Raw genomic sequence first — 18,767 nt, 5'->3', positions numbered from 1 at the left:
TAAACCTATCCCACTCTCTAGATACCCCTTAGCACGTAAAGGAATATTATTTGGGGGTCCAGCCATGGAGAAGAGTTTAGAAACTAGGATAAGATAAGGAACACACCCATTATAAAGAAATCACATTAGGATTCTCTTTTTAAGCTGTTCCTTAAAACACTAGTGCTTAGGAAATCTATTGGAGGCAGAAGCATTCAAGGGTAGCCTAGGGTTAGGGTTAGGCTTACGGTTAGGCTTAGGGTACGGCTTAGGGTACGGGATCGGGGAGGGGTTCGTGTACGGAGTAGGGTATGGGTTAGGGTTACGGTTAGGGTTAGTGTTAGGGTTAGGGCTCAGTTTAGGGTACGGGATAGGATTAGGATACGTGTTAGGGTTAGGGTAGGGGTTAGGGTTAGGGTATGCGTTAGGGTTAGGGTAGTTATTAAACCTATCCCAGTCTCTAGATACCCCTTAGCACGTAAAGGAATATTATATGGGGGTCCAGCCATGGAGAAGAGTTTAGACACTAGGATAAGATAAGGAACACACCCATTATAAAGAAATCACATTAGGATTCTCTTTTTAAGCTGTTCCTTAAGACACTAGTGCTTAGGAAATCTATTGGAGGCAGAAGCAGTCAAGGGTAGCCTAGGGTTAGGGTTAGGCTTAGGGTTAGGCTTAGGGTACGGCTTAGGGTACGGGTTCGGGGAGGGGTGCGGGTACGGCGTAGGGTATGGGTTAGGGTTAGGGTTAGGGTTAGTGTTAGGGTTCGGGCTCGGTTTAGGGTACGGGTTAGGATTAGGGTACGTGTTAGGGTTAGGGTAGGGGTTAGGGTTAGGGTACGCGTTAGGGTTAGGGTAGTTATTAAACCTATCCCAGTCTCTAGATACCCCTTAGCACGTAAAGGAATATTATTTGGGGGTCCAGCCATGGAGAAGAGATTAGACACTAGCATAAGATAAGGAACACACCCATTATAAAGAAATCACATTAGGATTCTCTTTTTAAGCTGTTCCTTAAGACACTAGTGCTTAGCAAATCTATTGGAGGCAGAAGCAGTCAAGGGTAGCCTAGGGTTAGGGTTAGGCTTAGGCTTAGGCTTAGGGTACGGCTTAGGGTACGGGATCGGGGAGGGGTTCGTGTACGGAGTAGGTTATGGGTTAGGGTTACGGTTAGGGTTAGTGTTAGGGTTAGGGCTCGGTTTAGGTTACGGGTTAGGATTAGGATACTTGTTAGGGTTAGGGTACGGGTTAGGGTTAGGGTACGCGTTAGGGTTAGGGTAGTTATTAAACCTATCACACTCTCTAGATACCCCTTAGCACGTAAAGGAATATTATTTGGGGGTCCAGCCATGGAGAAGAGTTTAGACACTAGGATAAGATAAGGAACACACCCATTATAAAGAAATCACATTAGGATTCTCTTTTTAAGCTGTTCCTTAAAACACTAGTGCTTAGGAAATCTATTGGAGGCAGAGGCAGTCAAGGGTAGCCTAGGGTTAGGGTTAGGCTTAGGGTTAGGGTTAGGGTACGGCTTAGGGTACGGGTTCGGGGAGGGGTGCGGGTACGGCATAGGGTATGGGTTAGGGTTAGGGTTAGGGTTAGTGTTAGGGTTAGGGCTCGGTTTAGGGTACAGGTTAGGATTAGGGTACGTGTTAGGGTTAGGGAAGGGGTTAGGGTTAGGGTACGCTTTAGTGTTAGGGTAGATATTAAACCTATCCCACTCTCTAGATACCCCTTAGCACGTAAAGGAATATTATTTGGGGGTCCAGCCATGGAGAAGAGTTTAGACACTAGGATAAGATAAGGAACACACCCATTATAAAGAAATCACATTAGGATTCTCTTTTTAAGCTGTTCCTTAAGACACTAGTGCTTAGGAAATCTATTGGAGGCAGAAGCAGTCAAGGGTAGCCTAGGGTTAGGGTTAGGCTTAGGGTTAGGCTTAGGGTACGGCTTAGGTTACGGGTTCGGGGAGGGGTTCGGGTACGGCGTAGGATATGGGTTAGGGTTAGGGTTAGGGTTAGTGTTAGGGTTCGGGCTCGGTTTAGGGTACGGGTTAGGATTAGGGTACGTGTTAGGGTTAGGGTAGGGGTTAGGGTTAGGGTACGCGTTAGGGTTAGGGTAGTTATTAAACCTATCCCACTCTCTAGATACCCCTTAGCACGTAAAGGAATATTATTTGGGGGTCCAGCCATGGAGAAGAGTTTAGACACTAGGATAAGATAAGGAACACACCCATTATAAAGAAATCACATTAGGATTCTCTTTTTAAGCTGTTCCTTAAAACACTAGTGCTTAGGAAATCTATTGGAGGCAGAAGCAGTCAAGGGTAGCCTAGGTTTAGGGTTAGGCTTAGGGTTAGGGTTAGGGTACGGCTTAGGGTACGGGTTCGGGGAGGGGTGCGGGTACGGCGTAGGGTATGGGTTAGGGTTAGGGTTAGGGTTAGGGTTAGGGCTCGGTTTAGGGTAAGGGTTAGGAATAGGGTACGTGTTAGGGTTAGGGTAGGGGTTAGGGTTAGGGTACGCGTTAGGGTTAGGGTAGTTATTAAACCTATCCCACTCTCTAGACACTCCTTAGCACGTAAAGGAATATTATTTGGGGGTTCAGCCATGGAGAAGAGTTTAGACACTGGGATAAGATAAGGAACACACCCATTATAAAGAAATCACATTAGGATTCTCTTTTTAAGCTGTTCCTTAAAACACTAGTGCTTAGGAAATCTATTGGAAGCAGAAGCAGTCAAGGGTAGCCTAGGGTTAGGGTTAGGCTTAGGGTTAGTCTTAGGGTACGGCTTAGTTTACGGGTTCGGGGAGGGGTTCGGGTACGGCGTAGGGTATGGGTTAGGGATAGGGGTAGGGTTAGTGTTAGGGTTAGGGCTCGGTTTAGGGTACGGGTTAGGATTAGGGTACGTGTTAGGGTTAGGGAAGGGGTTAGGGTTAGGGTACGCGTTAGGGTTAGGGTAGATATTAAACCTATCCCACTCTCTAATTACCCCTTAGCACGTAAAGGAATATTATTTGGGGGTCCAGCCATGGAGAAGAGTTTAGACACTAGGATAAGATAAGGAACACACCCATTATAAAGAAATCACATTAGGATTCTCTTTTTAAGCTGTTCCTTAAGACACTAGTGCTTAGCAAATCTATTGGAGGCAGAAGCAGTCAAGGGTAGCCTAGGGTTAGGGTTAGGCTTAGGCTTAGGCTTAGGGTACGGCTTAGGGTACGGGATCGGGGAAGGGTTCGTGTACGGAGTAGGGTATGGGTTAGGGTTACGGTTAGGGTTAGTGTTAGGGTTAGGGCTCGGTTTAGGTTACGGGTTAGGATTAGGATACGTGTTAGGGTTAGGGTACGGGTTAGGGTTAGGGTACGCGTTAGGGTTAGGGTAGTTATTAAACCTATCACATTCTCTAGATACCCCTTAGCACGTAAAGGAATATTATTTGGGGGTCCAGCCATGGAGAAGAGTTTAGACACTGGGATAAGATAAGGAACACACCCATTACAAAGAAATCACATTAGGATTCTCTTTTTAAGCTGTTCCTTAAAACACTAGTGCTTAGGAAATCTATTGGAGGCAGAAGCAGTCAAGGGTAGCCTAGGGTTAGGGTTAGGCTTAGGGTTAGGCTTAGGGTACGGCTTAGTTTACGGGTTCGGGGAGGGGTGTGGGTACGGCGTAGGGTATGGGTTAGGGTTAGGGTTAGGGTTAGTGTTAGGGTTCGGGCTCGGTTTAGGGTACGGGTTAGGATTAGGGTACGTGTTAGGGTTAGGGTAGGGGTTAGGGTTAGGGTACGCGTTAGGGTTAGGGTAGTTATTAAACCTATCCCACTCTCTAGATACCCCTTAGCACGTAAAGGAATATTATTTGGGGGTCCAGCCATGGAGAAGAGTTTAGAAACTAGGATAAGATAAGGAACACACCCATTATAAAGAAATCACATTAGGATTCTCTTTTTAAGCTGTTCCTTAAAACACTAGTGCTTAGGAAATCTATTGGAGGCAGAAGCATTCAAGGGTAGCCTAGGGTTAGGGTTAGGCTTACGGTTAGGCTTAGGGTACGGCTTAGGGTACGGGATCGGGGAGGGGTTCGTGTACGGAGTAGGGTATGGGTTAGGGTTACGGTTAGGGTTAGTGTTAGGGTTAGGGCTCAGTTTAGGGTACGGGATAGGATTAGGATACGTGTTAGGGTTAGGGTAGGGGTTAGGGTTAGGGTATGCGTTAGGGTTAGGGTAGTTATTAAACCTATCCCAGTCTCTAGATACCCCTTAGCACGTAAAGGAATATTATATGGGGGTCCAGCCATGGAGAAGAGTTTAGACACTAGGATAAGATAAGGAACACACCCATTATAAAGAAATCACATTAGGATTCTCTTTTTAAGCTGTTCCTTAAGACACTAGTGCTTAGGAAATCTATTGGAGGCAGAAGCAGTCAAGGGTAGCCTAGGGTTAGGGTTAGGCTTAGGGTTAGGCTTAGGGTACGGCTTAGGGTACGGGTTCGGGGAGGGGTGCGGGTACGGCGTAGGGTATGGGTTAGGGTTAGGGTTATTGTTAGGGTTCGGGCTCGGTTTAGGGTACGGGTTAGGATTAGGGTACGTGTTAGGGTTAGGGTAGGGGTTAGGGTTAGGGTACGCGTTAGGGTTAGGGTAGTTATTAAACCTATCCCAGTCTCTAGATACCCCTTAGCACGTAAAGGAATATTATTTGGGGGTCCAGCCATGGAGAAGAGATTAGACACTAGCATAAGATAAGGAACACACCCATTATAAAGAAATCACATTAGGATTCTCTTTTTAAGCTGTTCCTTAAGACACTAGTGCTTAGCAAATCTATTGGAGGCAGAAGCAGTCAAGGGTAGCCTAGGGTTAGGGTTAGGCTTAGGCTTAGGCTTAGGGTACGGCTTAGGGTACGGGATCGGGGAGGGGTTCGTGTACGGAGTAGGTTATGGGTTAGGGTTACGGTTAGGGTTAGTGTTAGGGTTAGGGCTCGGTTTAGGTTACGGGTTAGGATTAGGATACTTGTTAGGGTTAGGGTACGGGTTAGGGTTAGGGTACGCGTTAGGGTTAGGGTAGTTATTAAACCTATCACACTCTCTAGATACCCCTTAGCACGTAAAGGAATATTATTTGGGGGTTCAGCCATGGAGAAGAGTTTAGACACTAGGATAAGATAAGGAACACACCCATTATAAAGAAATCACATAAGGATTCTCTTTTTAAGCTGTTCCTTAAAACACTAGTGCTTAGGAAATCTATTGGAGGCAGAAGCAGTCAAGGGTAGCCTAGGGTTAGGGTTAGGCTTAGGGTTAGGCTTAGGGTACGGCTTAGTTTACGGGTTCGGGGAGGGGTGTGGGTACGGCGTAGGGTATGGGTTAGGGTTAGGGTTAGGGTTAGTGTTAGGGTTCGGGCTCGGTTTAGGGTACGGGTTAGGATTAGGGTACGTGTTAGGGTTAGGGTAGGGGTTAGGGTTAGGGTACGCGTTAGGGTTAGGGTAGTTATTAAACCTATCCCACTCTCTAGATACCCCTTAGCACGTAAAGGAATATTATTTGGGGGTCCAGCCATGGAGAAGAGTTTAGAAACTAGGATAAGATAAGGAACACACCCATTATAAAGAAATCACATTAGGATTCTCTTTTTAAGCTGTTCCTTAAAACACTAGTGCTTAGGAAATCTATTGGAGGCAGAAGCATTCAAGGGTAGCCTAGGGTTAGGGTTAGGCTTACGGTTAGGCTTAGGGTACGGCTTAGGGTACGGGATCGGGGAGGGGTTCGTGTACGGAGTAGGGTATGGGTTAGGGTTACGGTTAGGGTTAGTGTTAGGGTTAGGGCTCAGTTTAGGGTACGGGATAGGATTAGGATACGTGTTAGGGTTAGGGTAGGGGTTAGGGTTAGGGTATGCGTTAGGGTTAGGGTAGTTATTAAACCTATCCCAGTCTCTAGATACCCCTTAGCACGTAAAGGAATATTATATGGGGGTCCAGCCATGGAGAAGAGTTTAGACACTAGGATAAGATAAGGAACACACCCATTATAAAGAAATCACATTAGGATTCTCTTTTTAAGCTGTTCCTTAAGACACTAGTGCTTAGGAAATCTATTGGAGGCAGAAGCAGTCAAGGGTAGCCTAGGGTTAGGGTTAGGCTTAGGGTTAGGCTTAGGGTACGGCTTAGGGTACGGGTTCGGGGAGGGGTGCGGGTACGGCGTAGGGTATGGGTTAGGGTTAGGGTTAGGGTTAGTGTTAGGGTTCGGGCTCGGTTTAGGGTACGGGTTAGGATTAGGGTACGTGTTAGGGTTAGGGTAGGGGTTAGGGTTAGGGTACGCGTTAGGGTTAGGGTAGTTATTAAACCTATCCCAGTCTCTAGATACCCCTTAGCACGTAAAGGAATATTATTTGGGGGTCCAGCCATGGAGAAGAGATTAGACACTAGCATAAGATAAGGAACACACCCATTATAAAGAAATCACATTAGGATTCTCTTTTTAAGCTGTTCCTTAAGACACTAGTGCTTAGCAAATCTATTGGAGGCAGAAGCAGTCAAGGGTAGCCTAGGGTTAGGGTTAGGCTTAGGCTTAGGCTTAGGGTACGGCTTAGGGTACGGGATCGGGGAGGGGTTCGTGTACGGAGTAGGTTATGGGTTAGGGTTACGGTTAGGGTTAGTGTTAGGGTTAGGGCTCGGTTTAGGTTACGGGTTAGGATTAGGATACTTGTTAGGGTTAGGGTACGGGTTAGGGTTAGGGTACGCGTTAGGGTTAGGGTAGTTATTAAACCTATCACACTCTCTAGATACCCCTTAGCACGTAAAGGAATATTATTTGGGGGTCCAGCCATGGAGAAGAGTTTAGACACTGGGATAAGATAAGGAACACACCCATTACAAAGAAATCACATTAGGATTCTCTTTTTAAGCTGTTCCTTAAAACACTAGTGCTTAGGAAATCTATTGGAGGCAGAAGCAGTCAAGGGTAGCCTAGGGTTAGGGTTAGGCTTAGGGTTAGGCTTAGGGTACGGCTTAGTTTACGGGTTCGGGGAGGGGTGTGGGTACGGCGTAGGGTATGGGTTAGGGTTAGGGTTAGGGTTAGTGTTAGGGTTCGGGCTCGGTTTAGGGTACGGGTTAGGATTAGGGTACGTGTTAGGGTTAGGGTAGGGGTTAGGGTTAGGGTACGCGTTAGGGTTAGGGTAGTTATTAAACCTATCCCACTCTCTAGATACCCCTTAGCACGTAAAGGAATATTATTTGGGGGTCCTGCCATGGAGAAGAGTTTAGAAACTAGGATAAGATAAGGAACACACCCATTATAATGAAATCACATTAGGATTCTCTTTTTAAGCTGTTCCTTAAAACACTAGTGCTTAGGAAATCTATTGGAGGCAGAAGCATTCAAGGGTAGCCTAGGGTTAGGGTTAGGCTTACGGTTAGGCTTAGGGTACGGCTTAGGGTACGGGATCGGGGAGGGGTTCGTGTACGGAGTAGGGTATGGGTTAGGGTTACGGTTAGGGTTAGTGTTAGGGTTAGGGCTCAGTTTAGGGTACGGGTTAGGATTAGGATACGTGTTAGGGTTAGGGTAGGGGTTAGGGTTAGGGTATGCGTTAGGGTTAGGGTAGTTATTAAACCTATCCCAGTCTCTAGATACCCCTTAGCACGTAAAGGAATATTATATGGGGGTCCAGCCATGGAGAAGAGTTTAGACACTGGGATAAGATAAGGAACACACCCATTATAAAGAAATCACATTAGGATTCTCTTTTTAAGCTGTTCCTTAAAACACTACTGCTTAGGAAATCAATTGGAGGCAGAAGCAGTCAAGGCTAGCCTAGGGTTAGGGTTAGGCTTAGGGTTAGGCTTAGGGTACGGCTTAGGGTACGGGTTCGGGGAGGGGTTCGGGTACAGCGTAGGGTATGGGTTAGGGTACGGGTTAGGGTTAGTGTTAAGGTTAGGGCTCGGTTTAGGGTACGGGTTAGGATTAGGGTACGTGTTAGGGTTAGGGTAGGGGTTAGGGTTAGGGTACGCATTAGGTTTAGGGTAGTTAGTAAACCTATTCCACTTTCTAGATACCCCTTAGCACGTAAAGGAATATTATTTGGGGGTTCAGCCATGGAGAAGAGTTTAGACACTAGGATAAGATAAGGAACACACCCATTATAAAGAAATCACATTCGGATTCTCTTTTTAAGCTGTTCCTTAAAACACTAGTGCTTAGGAAATCAATTGGAGGCAGAAGCAGTCAAGGGTAGCCTAGGTTTAGGGTTAGGCTTAAGGTTAGGGTTAGGGTACGGCTTAGGGTACGGGTTCGGGGAGGGGTTCGGGTACGGCGTAGGGTATGGGTTAGGTTTAGGGTTAGGGTTAGTGTTAGGGTTAGGGCTCGGTTTAGGGTACGGGTTAGGATTAGGGTACGTGTTAGGGTTAGGGTAGGGGTTAGGGTTAGGGTACGCGTTAGGGTTAGGGTAGTTAGTAAACCTATCCCACTCTCTAGATACCCCTTAGCACGTAAAGGAATATTATTTGGGGGCCCAGCCATGGAGAAGAGTTTAGACACTAGGATAAGATAAGGAACACACCCATTATAAAGAAATCACATTAGGATTCTCTTTTTAAGCTGTTCCTTAAAACACTACTGCTTAGGAAATCAATTGGAGGCAGAAGCAGTCAAGGGTAGCCTAGGTTTAGGGTTAGGCTTAGGGTTAGGGTTAGGGTACGGCTTAGGGTACGGGTTCGGGGAGGGGTGCGGGTACGGCGTAGGGTATGAGTTAGGGTTAGGGTTAGGGTTAGTGTTAGGGTTAGGGCTCGGTTTAGGGTACGGTTTAGGATTAGGGTACGTGTAAGGGTTAGGGTAGGGGTTAGGGTTAGGGTACACGTTAGGGTTAGGGTAGTTATTAAACCTATCCCACTCTATAGATACTCCTTAGCACGTAAGGGAATATTATTTGGGGGTGCAGCCATGGAGAAGAGTTTAGACACTAGGATAAGATAAGGAACACACCCATTATAAAGAAATCACATTAGGATTCTCTTTTTAAGCTGTTCCTTAAAACACTACTGCTTAGGAAATCTATTGGAGGCAGAAGCAGTAAAGGGTAGCCTAGGGTTAGGGTTAGGCTTAGGGCTACGCTTAGGGTACGGCTTAGGGTACGGGTTCGGGGAGGGTTTCGGGTACAGCGTAGGGTATGGGTTAGGGTTAGGGTTAGTGTTAGGGTTAGGGCTCGGTTTAGGGTACGGGTTAGGATTAGGGTACGTGTTAGGGTTAGGGTAGGAGTTAGGGTTAGGGTACGCGTTAAGGTTAGGGTAGTTAGTAAACCTATTCCACTCTCTAGATACCCCTTAGCACGTAAAGGAATATTATTTGGGGGTTCAGCCATGGAGAAGAGTTTAGACACTAGGATAAGATAAGGAACACACCCATTATAAAGAAATCACATTAGGATTCTCTTTTTAAGCTGTTCCTTAAAACACTAGTGCTTAGGAAATCTATTGGAGGCAGAAGCAGTCAAGGGTAGCCTAGGGTTAGGGTTAGGCTTAGGGTTAGGCTTAGGGTACGGCTTAGGGTACGGGTTCGGGGAGGGGTGCGGGTACGGCGGAGGGTATGGGTTAGGGTTAGGGTTAGGGTTAGTGTTAGGTTTAGGGCTCGGTTTAGGGTACGGGTTAGGATTAGGGGACGTGTTAGGGTTAGGGTAGGGGTTGGGGTTAGGGTACGCGTTAGGGTTAGGGTAGTTATTAAACCTATCCCACTCTCTAGATACCCCTTAGCACGTAAAGGAATATTATTTGGGGGTCCAGCCATGGAGAAGAGTTTAGACACTAGGATAAGATAAGGAACACACCCATTATAAAGAAATCACATTAGGATTCTCTTGTTAAGGTGTTCCTTAAAACACTACTGCTTAGGAAATCAATTGGAGGCGGAAGCAGTCAAGGGTAGCCTAGGGTTAGGGTTAGGCTTAGGGTTAGGGTTAGGGTACGGCTTAGGGTACGGTTTCGGGGAGGGGTGCGGGTACGGCCTAGGGTATGAGTTAGGGTTAAGGTTAGGGTTAGTATTAGGGTTAGGGCTCGGTTTAGGGTACGGGTGAGGATTAGGGTACGTGTTAGGGTTAGGGTAGGGGTTAGGGTTAGGGTACGCGTTAGGGTTAGGGTAGTTATTAAACCTATCCCACTCTCTAGATACCCCTTAGCTCGTAAGGGAATATTATTTGGGGGTGCAGCCATGGAGAAGAGTTTGGACACTAGTATAAGATAAGGAACACACCCATTATAAAGAAATCACATTAGGATTCTCTTTTTAAGCGGTTCCTTTAAACACTAATGCTTAGGAAATCTATTGGAGGCAGAAGCAGTCAAGGGTAGCCTAAGGTTAGGGTTAGGCTTAGGGTACGGCTTAGGGTACGGGTTCGGGGAGCGGTGCGGGTTTGGCGTAGGGTATGGGTTAGGGTTAGGGTTAGGGTTAGTGTTAGGGTTAGGGCTCGGTTTAGGGTACTGGTTAGGATTAGGGTACGTGTTAGGGTTAGGGTAGGGGTTAGGATTAGGGTACACATTAGGGTTAGGGTAGTTATTAAACCTATCCCACTCTCTAGATACCCCTTAGCATGTAAAGGAATATTATTTGGGGGTTCAGCCATGGAGAAGAGTTTAGACACTAGGATAAGATAAGGAACACACCCATTATAAAGAAATCACATTAGGATTCTCTTTTTAAGCTGTTCCTTAAAACACTAGTGCTTAGGAAATCTATTGGAGGCAGAAGCAGTCAAGGGTAGCCTAGGGTTAGGGTTAGGCTTAGGGTTAGGGTTAGGGTACGGCTTAGGGTACGGTTTCGGGGAGGGGTTCGGGTACGGCGTAGGGTATGGCTTAGGGTTAGGGTTAGGGTTAGTGTTAGGGTTAGGTCTCGGTTTAGGATACGGGTTAGGATTAGGGTACGTGTTAGGGTTAGGGTAGGAGTTAGGGTTAGGGTACACGTTAGGGTTAGGGTAGTTAGTAAACCTATCCCACTCTCTAGATACCCCTTAGCACGTAAAGGAATATTATTTGGGGGTTCAGCCATGGAGAAGAGTTTAGACACTAGGATAAGATAAGGAACACACCCATTATAAAGAAATCACATAAGGATTCTCTTTTTAAGCTGTTCCTTAAAACACTAGTGCTTAGGAAATCTATTGGAGGCAGAAGCAGTCAAGGGTAGCCTAGGGTTAGGGTTAGGCTTAGGGTTAGGCTTAGGGTACTGCTTAGGGTACGGGTTCGGGGAGGGGTGCGGGTACGGCGGAGGGTATGGGTTAGGGTTAGGGTTAGGGTTAGTGTTAGGTTTAGGGCTCGGTTTAGGGTACGGGTTAGGATTAGGGTACGTGTTAGGGTTAGGGTAGGGGTTGGGGTTAGGGTACGCGTTAGGGTTAGGGTAGTTATTAAACCTATCCCACTCTCTAGATACCCCTTAGCACATAAAGGAATATTATTTGGGGGCCCAGCCATGGAGAAGAGTTTAGACACTAGGATAAGATAAGGAACACACCCATTATAAAGAAATCACATTAGGATTCTCTTGTTAAGCTGTTCCTTAAAACACTACTGCTTAGGAAATCAATTGGAGGCGGAAGCAGTCAAGGGTAGCCTAGGGTTAGGGTTAGGCTTAGGGTTAGGGTTAGGGTACGGCATAAGGTACGGTTTCGGGGAGGGGTGCGTGTACGGCCTAGGGTATGAGTTAGGGTTAGGGTTAGGGTTAGTATTAGGGTTAGGGCTCGGTTTAGGGTACGGGTTAGGATTAGGGTACGTGTTAGGGTTAGGGTAGGGGTTAGGGTTAGGGTACGCGTTAGGGTTAGGGTAGTTATTAAACCTATCCCACTCTCTAGATACCCCTTAGCTCGTAAGGGAATATTATTTGGGCGTGCAGCCATGGAGAAGAGTTTAGACACTAGTATAAGATAAGGAACACACCCATTATAAAGAAATCACATTAGGATTCTCTTTTTAAGCTGTTCCTTTAAACACTAGTGCTTAGGAAATCTATTGGAGGCAGAAGCAGTCAAGGGTAGCCTAAGGTTAGGGTTAGGCTTAGGGTTAGGGTTAGGGTACGGCTTAGGGTACGGGTTCGGGGAGGGGTTCGGGTACGGCGTAGGGTATGGGTTAGGGTTAGGGTTAGGGTTAGTGTTAGGGTTAGGGCTCGGTTTAGGGTACGGGTTAGGATTAGGGTACGTGTTAGGGTTAGGGTAGGGGTTAGGGTTAGGGTTACGCGTTAGGGTTAGGGTAGTTAGTAAACCTATCCCACTCTCTAGATACCCCTTAGCACGTAAAGGAATATTATTTGGGGGTCCAGCCATGGAGAAGAGTTTAGACACTAGGATAAGATAAGGAACATACCCATTATAAAGAAATCACATTAGGATTCTCTTTTTAAGCTGTTCCTTAAAACACTAGTGCTTAGGAAATCTATTGGAGGCAGAAGCAGTCAAGGGTAGCCTAGGGTTAGGGTTAGGCTTAGGGTTAGGCTTAGGGTACGGCTTAGGGTACGGGTTCGGGGAGGGGTGCGGGTATGCCGTAGGGTATGGGTTAGGGTTAGGGTTAGGGTTAGTGTTAGGGTTAGGGCTCGGTTTAGGGTACGGGTTAGGATTAGGGTACGTGTTAGGGTTAGGGTAGGGGTTAGGGTTAGGGTACGCGTTAGGGTTAGGGTAGTTATTAAACCTATCCCACTCTCTAGATACCCCTTAGCACGTAAAGGAATATTATTTGAGGGTCCAGGCATGGAGAAGAGTTTAGACACTAGGATAAGATAAGGAACACACCCATTATAAAGAAATCACATTAGGATTCTCTTTTTAAGCTGTTCCTTAAAACACTACTGCTTAGGAAATCAATTGGAGGCAGAAGCAGTCAAGGCTAGCCTAGGGTTAGGGTTAGGCTTAGGGTTAGGCTTAGGGTACGGCTTAGGGTACCGGTTCGGGGAGGGGTTCGGGTACAGCGTAGGGTATGGGTTAGGGTTAGGGTTAGGGTTAGTGTTAAGGTTAGGGCTCGGTTTAGGGTACGGGTTAGGATTAGGGTACGTGTTAGGGTTAGGGTAGGGGTTAGGGTTAGGGTACGCGTTAGGGTTAGGGTAGTTAGTAAACCTATCCCACTCTCTAGATACCCCTTAGCACGTAAAGGAATATTATTTGGGGGTCCAGCCATGGAGAAGAGTTTAGACACTAGGATAAATAAGGAACACACCCATTATAAAGAAATCACATTAGGATTCTCTTTTTAAGCTGTTCCTTAAAACACTAGTGCTTAGGAAATATATTGGAGGCAGAAGCAGTCAAGGGTAGCCTAGGGTTAGGGTTAGGCTTAGGGTTAGGCTTAGGGTACGGCTTAGGGTACGGGTTCGGGGAGGGGTGCGGCTACGGCGTAGGGTATGGGTTAGGGTTAGGGTTAGGGTTAGTGTTAGGGTTAGGGCTCGGTTTAGGGTACGGATTAGGATTAGGGTACGTGTAAGGGTTAGGGTAGGGGTTAGGGTTAGGGTACGCGTTAGGGTTAGGGTAGTTATTAAACCTATCCCACTCTCTAGATACCCCTTAGCACGTAAGGGAATATTATTTGGGGGTGCAGCCATGGAGAAGAGTTTAGACAATAGGATAAGATAAGGAACACACCCATTATAAAGAAATCACATTAGGATTCTCTTTTTAAGCTGTTCCTTAAAACACTAGTGCTTAGGAAATCTATTGGAGGCAGAAGCAGTCAAGGGTAGCCTAGGGTTAGGGTTAGGCTTAAGGTTAGGCTTAGGGTACGGCTTAGGGTACGGGTTCGGGGAGGGGTTCGGGTACAGCGTAGGGTATGGGTTAGGGTTAGGGTTAGGGTTAGTGTTAGGGTTAGGGCTCGGTTTAGGGTACGGGTTCGGATTAGTGTACGTGTTAGGGTTAGGGTAGGGGTTAGGGTTAGGGTAGTTAGTAAACCTATTCCACTCTCTAGATACCCCTTAGCACGTAAAGGAATATTATTTGGGGGTTCAGCCATGGAGAAGAGTTTAGACACTAGGATAAGATAAGGAACACACCCATTATAAAGAAATCACATTAGGATTCTCTTTTTAAGCTGTTCCTTAAAACACTAGTGCTTAGGAAATCTATTGGAGGCAGAAGCAGTCAAGGGTAGCCTAGGGTTAGGGTTAGGCTTAGGGTTAGGCTTAGGGTACGGCTTAGGGTACGGGTTCGGGGAGGGGTGCGGCTACGGCGGAGGTTATGGGTTAGGGTTAGGGTTAGGGTTAGTGTTAGGTTTAGGGCTCGGTTTTGGGTACGGGTTAGGATTAGGGTACGTGTTAGGGTTAGGGTAGGGGTTAGGGTTAGGGTACGCGTTAGGTTTAGGGTTGTTATTAAACCTATCCCACTCTCTAGATACCCCTTAGCACGTAAAGGAATGTTATTTGGGGGCCCAGCCAGGGAGAAGAGTTTAGACACTAGGATAAGGTAAGGAACACACCCATTATAAAGAAATCACATTAGGATTCTCTTTTTAAGCTGTTCCTTAAAACACTACTGCTTAGGAAATCAATTGGAGGCGGAAGCAGTCAAGGGTAGCCTAGGGTTAGGGTTAGGCTTAGGGTTAGGGTTAGGGTACGGCTTAGGGTACGGTTTCGGGGAGGGGTGCGGGTACGGCCTAGGGTATGAGTTAGGGTTAGGGTTAGGGTTAGTATTAGGGTTAGGGCTCGGTTTAGGGTACGGGTGAGGATTAGGGTACGTGTTAGGGTTAGGGTAGGGGTTAGGGTTAGGGTACGCGTTAGGGTTAGGGTAGTTATTAAACCTATCCCACTCTCTAGATACCCCTTAGCTCGTAAGGGAATATTATTTGGGGGTGCAGCCATGGAGAAGAGTTTGGACACTAGTATAAGATAAGGAACACACCCATTATAAAGAAATCACATTAGGATTCTCTTTTTAAGCGGTTCCTTTAAACACTAGTGCTTAGGAAATCTATTGGAGGCAGAAGCAGTCAAGGGTAGCCTAAGGTTAGGGTTAGGCTTAGGGTACGGCTTAGGGTACGGGTTCGGGGAGCGGTGCGGGTTTGGCGTAGGGTATGGGTTAGGGATAGGGGTAGGGTTAGTGTTAGGGTTAGGGCTCGGTTTAGGGTACGGGTTAGGATTAGGGTACGTGTTAGGGTTAGGGAAGGGGTTAGGGTTAGGGTACGCGTTAGGGTTAGGGTAGATATTAAACCTATCCCACTCTCTAATTACCCCTTAGCACGTAAAGGAATATTATTTGGGGGTCCAGCCATGGAGAAGAGTTTAGACACTAGGATAAGATAAGGAACACACCCATTATAAAGAAATCACATTAGGATTCTCTTTTTAAGCTGTTCCTTAAGACACTAGTGCTTAGCAAATCTATTGGAGGCAGAAGCAGTCAAGGGTAGCCTAGGGTTAGGGTTAGGCTTAGGCTTAGGCTTAGGGTACGGCTTAGGGTACGGGATCGGGGAAGGGTTCGTGTACGGAGTAGGGTATGGGTTAGGGTTACGGTTAGGGTTAGTGTTAGGGTTAGGGCTCGGTTTAGGTTACGGGTTAGGATTAGGATACGTGTTAGGGTTAGGGTACGGGTTAGGGTTAGGGTACGCGTTAGGGTTAGGGTAGTTATTAAACCTATCACATTCTCTAGATACCCCTTAGCACGTAAAGGAATATTATTTGGGGGTCCAGCCATGGAGAAGAGTTTAGACACTGGGATAAGATAAGGAACACACCCATTACAAAGAAATCACATTAGGATTCTCTTTTTAAGCTGTTCCTTAAAACACTAGTGCTTAGGAAATCTATTGGAGGCAGAAGCAGTCAAGGGTAGCCTAGGGTTAGGGTTAGGCTTAGGGTTAGGCTTAGGGTACGGCTTAGTTTACGGGTTCGGGGAGGGGTGTGGGTACGGCGTAGGGTATGGGTTAGGGTTAGGGTTAGGGTTAGTGTTAGGGTTCGGGCTCGGTTTAGGGTACGGGTTAGGATTAGGGTACGTGTTAGGGTTAGGGTAGGGGTTAGGGTTAGGGTACGCGTTAGGGTTAGGGTAGTTATTAAACCTATCCCACTCTCTAGATACCCCTTAGCACGTAAAGGAATATTATTTGGGGGTCCAGCCATGGAGAAGAGTTTAGAAACTAGGATAAGATAAGGAACACACCCATTATAAAGAAATCACATTAGGATTCTCTTTTTAAGCTGTTCCTTAAAACACTAGTGCTTAGGAAATCTATTGGAGGCAGAAGCATTCAAGGGTAGCCTAGGGTTAGGGTTAGGCTTACGGTTAGGCTTAGGGTACGGCTTAGGGTACGGGATCGGGGAGGGGTTCGTGTACGGAGTAGGGTATGGGTTAGGGTTACGGTTAGGGTTAGTGTTAGGGTTAGGGCTCAGTTTAGGGTACGGGATAGGATTAGGATACGTGTTAGGGTTAGGGTAGGGGTTAGGGTTAGGGTATGCGTTAGGGTTAGGGTAGTTATTAAACCTATCCCAGTCTCTAGATACCCCTTAGCACGTAAAGGAATATTATATGGGGGTCCAGCCATGGAGAAGAGTTTAGACACTAGGATAAGATAAGGAACACACCCATTATAAAGAAATCACATTAGGATTCTCTTTTTAAGCTGTTCCTTAAGACACTAGTGCTTAGGAAATCTATTGGAGGCAGAAGCAGTCAAGGGTAGCCTAGGGTTAGGGTTAGGCTTAGGGTTAGGCTTAGGGTACGGCTTAGGGTACGGGTTCGGGGAGGGGTGCGGGTACGGCGTAGGGTATGGGTTAGGGTTAGGGTTAGGGTTAGTGTTAGGGTTCGGGCTCGGTTTAGGGTACGGGTTAGGATTAGGGTACGTGTTAGGGTTAGGGTAGGGGTTAGGGTTAGGGTACGCGTTAGGGTTAGGGTAGTTATTAAACCTATCCCAGTCTCTAGATACCCCTTAGCACGTAAAGGAATATTATTTGGGGGTCCAGCCATGGAGAAGAGATTAGACACTAGCATAAGATAAGGAACACACCCATTATAAAGAAATCACATTAGGATTCTCTTTTTAAGCTGTTCCTTAAGACACTAGTGCTTAGCAAATCTATTGGAGGCAGAAGCAGTCAAGGGTAGCCTAGGGTTAGGGTTAGGCTTAGGCTTAGGCTTAGGGTACGGCTTAGGGTACGGGATCGGGGAGGGGTTCGTGTACGGAGTAGGTTATGGGTTAGGGTTACGGTTAGGGTTAGTGTTAGGGTTAGGGCTCGGTTTAGGTTACGGGTTAGGATTAGGATACTTGTTAGGGTTAGGGTACGGGTTAGGGTTAGGGTACGCGTTAGGGTTAGGGTAGTTATTAAACCTATCACACTCTCTAGATACCCCTTAGCACGTAAAGGAATATTATTTGGGGGTCCAGCCATGGAGAAGAGTTTAGACACTAGGATAAGATAAGGAACACACCCATTATAAAGAAATCACATTAGGATTCTCTTTTTAAGCTGTTCCTTAAAACACTAGTGCTTAGGAAATCTATTGGAGGCAGAGGCAGTCAAGGGTAGCCTAGGGTTAGGGTTAGGCTTAGGGTTAGGGTTAGGGTACGGCTTAGGGTACGGGTTCGGGGAGGGGTGCGGGTACGGCATAGGGTATGGGTTAGGGTTAGGGTTAGGGTTAGTGTTAGGGTTAGGGCTCGGTTTAGGGTACAGGTTAGGATTAGGGTACGTGTTAGGGTTAGGGAAGGGGTTAGGGTTAGGGTACGCTTTAGTGTTAGGGTAGATATTAAACCTATCCCACTCTCTAGATACCCCTTAGCACGTAAAGGAATATTATTTGGGGGTCCAGCCATGGAGAAGAGTTTAGACACTAGGATAAGATAAGGAACACACCCATTATAAAGAAATCACATTAGGATTCTCTTTTTAAGCTGTTCCTTAAGACACTAGTGCTTAGGAAATCTATTGGAGGCAGAAGCAGTCAAGGGTAGCCTAGGGTTAGGGTTAGGCTTAGGGTTAGGCTTAGGGTACGGCTTAGGTTACGGGTTCGGGGAGGGGTTCGGGTACGGCGTAGGATATGGGTTAGGGTTAGGGTTAGGGTTAGTGTTAGGGTTCGGGCTCGGTTTAGGGTACGGGTTAGGATTAGGGTACGTGTTAGGGTTAGGGTAGGGGTTAGGGTTAGGGTACGCGTTAGGGTTAGGGTAGTTATTAAACCTATCCCACTCTCTAGATACCCCTTAGCACGTAAAGGAATATTATTTGGGGGTCCAGCCATGGAGAAGAGTTTAGACACTAGGATAAGATAAGGAACACACCCATTATAAAGAAATCACATTAGGATTCTCTTTTTAAGCTGTTCCTTAAAACACTAGTGCTTAGGAAATCTATTGGAGGCAGAAGCAGTCAAGGGTAGCCTAGGTTTAGGGTTAGGCTTAGGGTTAGGGTTAGGGTACGGCTTAGGGTACGGGTTCGGGGAGGGGTGCGGGTACGGCGTAGGGTATGGGTTAGGGTTAGGGTTAGGGTTAGGGTTAGGGCTCGGTTTAGGGTAAGGGTTAGGAATAGGGTACGTGTTAGGGTTAGGGTAGGGGTTAGGGTTAGGGTACGCGTTAGGGTTAGGGTAGTTATTAAACCTATCCCACTCTCTAGACACTCCTTAGCACGTAAAGGAATATTATTTGGGGGTTCAGCCATGGAGAAGAGTTTAGACACTGGGATAAGATAAGGAACACACCCATTATAAAGAAATCACATTAGGATTCTCTTTTTAAGCTGTTCCTTAAAACACTAGTGCTTAGGAAATCTATTGGAAGCAGAAGCAGTCAAGGGTAGCCTAGGGTTAGGGTTAGGCTTAGGGTTAGTCTTAGGGTACGGCTTAGTTTACGGGTTCGGG

This window comes from Balaenoptera borealis, assembly GCF_965194805.1.
Source record: "Balaenoptera borealis genome assembly, chromosome: 18".
NCBI classification, from domain to species: domain Eukaryota; kingdom Metazoa; phylum Chordata; class Mammalia; order Artiodactyla; family Balaenopteridae; genus Balaenoptera; species Balaenoptera borealis.
Note: the sequence above shows the minus strand (reverse complement) of the source record.